Genomic DNA, 4406 nt, shown 5'->3' with positions numbered 1-4406 from the left:
GTGGCGTTCATCTCCAAGGAGACCTTAGAGGAACATTCCAGCATGAAAAGGGGCTCCAGGAGATCTGGGGAGGGGCTCTCATTCAGGAAGTGGCGGGATAGGATGAAGGGAACAGTTTTGAGCTGAAAGAGGGGAGGTTGAGACAAGACCTTAGGAAGAAATGCTCTCCTGTGAGGGTGGAGAGGCCCTGGCCCAGGCTGCCCAGAGAAGCAGTGGCTGCCCCATCCCTGGAGGTGTTCAAGGCTAAGTTGTATGGGGCTTTGAGAACCTGAACCAGCTGCAGGTGTCCCAGCCCATGGCAGGGGGGTGGAACTGGATGGGCTTTAAGCCCTTTCTGACCCAAACCATTCCATGATTCTCTGATTTCTGCTTCCTGCCCTTGCAGCCCTCCTGCCCTTGAAGGAGGACCCAGTTCCCTCGGTCAGCTCCCTGGCAACCGAGGCCTTGGACATCCTGTCGAGAGAGAGGCCCACTCCAAGATGGAGGCTGCGGTGGCTGCGCTGGTGGCCCTTCTGAACCTGGGAGAGACCGAGTTGTCCTCCCAGAGTGCATGCGTTCCAATATATATTGTCTTTAATAAAGCTGGAAGAACAAGCTGTGTCCCATAGTGGCTTCTCATGGGAGCACCCCGAGTGTCCTTCCTTGAGCACTGCGTGCAGGCTTGGGCTCCATGGGATAACAAGGATCTAAAGCTCCTGGAGAGCATCCAGAGGAAGGCATGGAGTTGGCGAAGGGTTTAGAGAAGAAGCTGTGTGAGGAGCAGCTGAAGTCATTGGGTCTGTTCAGCCTGGAGGAGACTGAGGGGAGACCTCATCGTGGTCTGCAGCTTCCTCAAAAGGTGAGGAGGAGGAGAAGGTGCTGAGCTCTTCTTTCTGGTGACCAACGACCGGACCCGAGGGAATGGTAGTAAGATGTGCCAGGGGAGGGTTAGGGAGGACATTAGGGAAAGGTTCTTCCCCCAGAGGGTGGTGGAGCACTGGAACAGCTCCCTGGGGCAGCAGTCAAGGTGCCAAGCCTGACAACGTTCAAGAAGCTTTTGCCCAACACCCTCAGCCCTACAGGGTGAATGTTGGGGGTGTACAGTGCTGGGACGGGACATGGACTCAATGGTCCTTTGGGGTTCCTTCCAAGTCAGGACACGCTGCGATTCCATGAGTGTGCAGAGCAGACGGGGCCATTCCAGACCTCAGGACAGCGCTCCCAGGGCCAGGCTGTCATAGAATCATAGAATGATGGAATCATTAAGTTGGAAAAGACCTTTGAGATCATCAGCTCCAACTGTATCTGTCCACTACTAAATCACATCCCCAACCACCTCATCTACCCACGTTTTAAACACCTCCAGGGATGGTGACTCAACCACCTCCGTGGGAGCAATTCCGGTGCTTGAGAAACCTTTCTGTGAAGCATTTTTTTTCCCATCCAACCCAACCCATTCTATGATTCTATGTTCATAGTTGTGCAGACCTCGCTCTCCCATGCCTGCATGTAAGGGGAGCTGCATACGGTCTCTGCTGTTCCTGAGGGCGGTGATCCCATCACAAGCAGTGCTGGCAGCGATCGCATGGGGAACACAGCGCCTCCTCCATGCCCGAGGCTGCGGCATGAAGGGCCCAGTCCCCAGGCTGTGAACCGAGCACAGCCTGGGGCTGCCGGGAGAGAAAAAAAGGAGTTACTACTACCAACAGTGGAATATTTTGATTTAAGGTTCAAGTAAACCAGGGTTGAAGTTCATCTAACGAATTGTGTCTTCAGAAAGTTAGACAGAACGTCCCTCTGAGAGCAGGTTTTCTTTCCATCAGTCTTTTGCAGCCACTGCTCATTCTTTGAGATGATGACGTCTAGTGTTCATTGTGGTCTGTGCTGAACAGACGTCTCTGCCGCAACCCCCTCTGTTTGCAGTATTTCCCTGTCTCGAAGGTGACGTCAGCCAGAGCTGCAGCCAAAGCTCCAAAAGGACAGAGTTTGGGCTGTTGGGAAGTTCATGACAACATTAAAATCAGACCTTGGAAAATTACAGAACATGCACGAGATTTCTGGGAAAATTGATCCATAGGCATGGAAGTGTGAAATCCATTCTGTCCCAGGCTTTGTCTCGCTGCCTGTGACCGATGGAGATCGCTGCCTCACGTGCCCAGCCCTGACCAAGGGCGCTCGCTTTCTAAACCCCAGCTCGAGTCTCAGAGCTGGATTTGCAGCATTTTCGGTGTCAGTGGAGGAGGGGAAACGGCCTCGAGCTGCGTCAGGGGAGGTTTGGGTTGGACAGGAGGGAAAATGCCGTGTACTGGGCTGGGGGATCTCAGAGGCTTTTCAGCCTTAACAGTTCTGTGCTCGTGTGACTGAGGGGCCGGAGAACCTGAGCGGCCCCAGCGCCTCCTGCCAGCGCCCCCGGCCCCGTTTTGGGGCCAGATCCCCTCTTTTTGGGCCAGAACCCCCGTCCCAGCCCCTGGCTCTGACCCCCCTGCCCCTCAGCGCCCACAGCTCCCCCCGAGCCCCGCCTGAGGGGGGCGTCGCCTGGCAACAGCGTGGGGGGCGGTGATTGGACAGCTGAGGGTATGGGGTGGGGCCAGACTGTGAGTGACGTGTGGCCGCGGCCAATCAGAGGGAACCTCCCCTCAGGGAGCTGGGGGGGCGGTGACCGCTCACACCAATCAGAGCAAGCATCGCCCCGGGGAGGGCGGGCTCAGAGGTGGGAGAGCGACACCCCCACAGCCAATCGGAGCCAAGAGCTGCCCCCGCGGCCAATCAGAGCCCGGGGCCCCGGGGGGAGGCGGGCACTGCAGCCGCAGCCCCGCAGCCAATCAGCGCCGCCTCCCCGGGCTCAGTGGAGGAGGGGAAAGTGGACAGGTTACCTGCTGGGGCGGGGGGCGGTGCTGCTGTGGTGGATGCAGCTGCAAGGGATGAGAAGGAGAGCTGGGCTGAGAGGGTGGGTGTGCAAGCACCAGGGAGCTGCTTTCTGACACGCTCTGTGTGTGCGTGTGTGTCTGTTTCCCCATGTAGCCCTGCCCCATCCCACCCGCATCGCCCCTCCTGCCGGGCTGGGCAGGGGCACCGGGACGGAGCCCAGGGGGCTGCTCTGGGCCATGGGCAGAGTGGCACAGGCCGCCCAGGAGATGCCCCGGAGGCGGCAGGGACCCACAGGCAGAATCTGAGGCACATCCCACCCCACAGAGTCTGAAGGACATCCCAAACCCAGGGAGTCCGAAGGACATCCCAACCCAGAGAAGTCATGGCTGCCTCATCCCTGGAGGTGTTCAAGGCCAGGCTGGATGGAGCTGATCCACTGTGAAATGTCCCAGCCCATTGCACAGGGTGGAACTGCATGGGCTTGAAGTTCACTTCCACCCCAATCCATTCCATGATTGTATTTCACTCTCGGCACTGGGCTCCCACACTCTGCGGGTCCCAGGGGTCGGAGGGGCACTGCCAGAAGGAGCTCTTTCTCTCCCCACACTCCACGCGATCCAGCCAGGTGACACCAGACACTGTGCCAGAGGTCCCTTGTGTCTCGAGGAACCCTCTGTCCCCACAGCCCAGCTCCTTGCATGCCAGCGACACCGCTTTGGGAGTCATCGAGTTGGAGCAGACGCTGCCCCACGTCCCGTTACAGAGAACCTGCAGGCGCCGGGAGCAGCCGGTGCTGTTCTCAGCCTTAGGGCTACAAACTCTGGGAGGAGAAGTCCAAAGAGTATCAGGCTGGTTTGGGTGGTGGGAGCAAGGTTGTCCCAGCACCCCCAGGCCCTCAGCCAGACAAAGTCATGACCAGCAAGCCTGAGGAGACCTTAGAGCAGCTTCCAATACGGAAAGGGGCTCCAGGAAAGCTGGGGAGGGGCTCTTGATCAGGGATTGCAGGGATGGGACGAGGGGCAATAGATTTCATCTGAAAGAGGGGAGATTGAGATGACATCTTAGGAGGAAATATTTTGCTGTGAGCCTGAAGAGGCCCTGGCCCAGGTTGTCCAGAGTAGTGGTGGCTGCCTCATCCCTGGAGGTGTTCAAGGCCAGGTTGGATGGGGCTTGGAGAACCTGATCCAGTGGCAGGTGTCCCTGCCTCTTGCAGGGCGGTTGGAACTGGATGGGTATGACATCCCTTCAAACCCAAACCATTCCAGGATTCTAGGTCTGCCTTGCACTCATGGACAGAGAAAGGTCTGGGATGGACAAAATTCTCTGAAAGGGTTCAAAAGCTCATATTTTGCTGCCAAAGCCTTCTCAAAGACCCACTTGTCCTTGAGACAAAATTCCTTATGCCTCTCAGTCTGCCCTAGCAAAGAGGAAGCCTCTTCTCTTTGGCCCTGATCCACATCTGATGAAGAGGTCGAACAGACGCTGTGCTCGGATTGTCAACAGTGAGGATTATCTGGATGCAGGGAGGCCGTTCCTGGAAAGACGTGTCCTTCCCTCAT

This window comes from Phaenicophaeus curvirostris, unplaced genomic scaffold, assembly GCF_032191515.1.
Source record: "Phaenicophaeus curvirostris isolate KB17595 unplaced genomic scaffold, BPBGC_Pcur_1.0 scaffold_53, whole genome shotgun sequence".
NCBI lineage: Eukaryota > Metazoa > Chordata > Aves > Cuculiformes > Cuculidae > Phaenicophaeus > Phaenicophaeus curvirostris.
Note: the sequence above shows the minus strand (reverse complement) of the source record.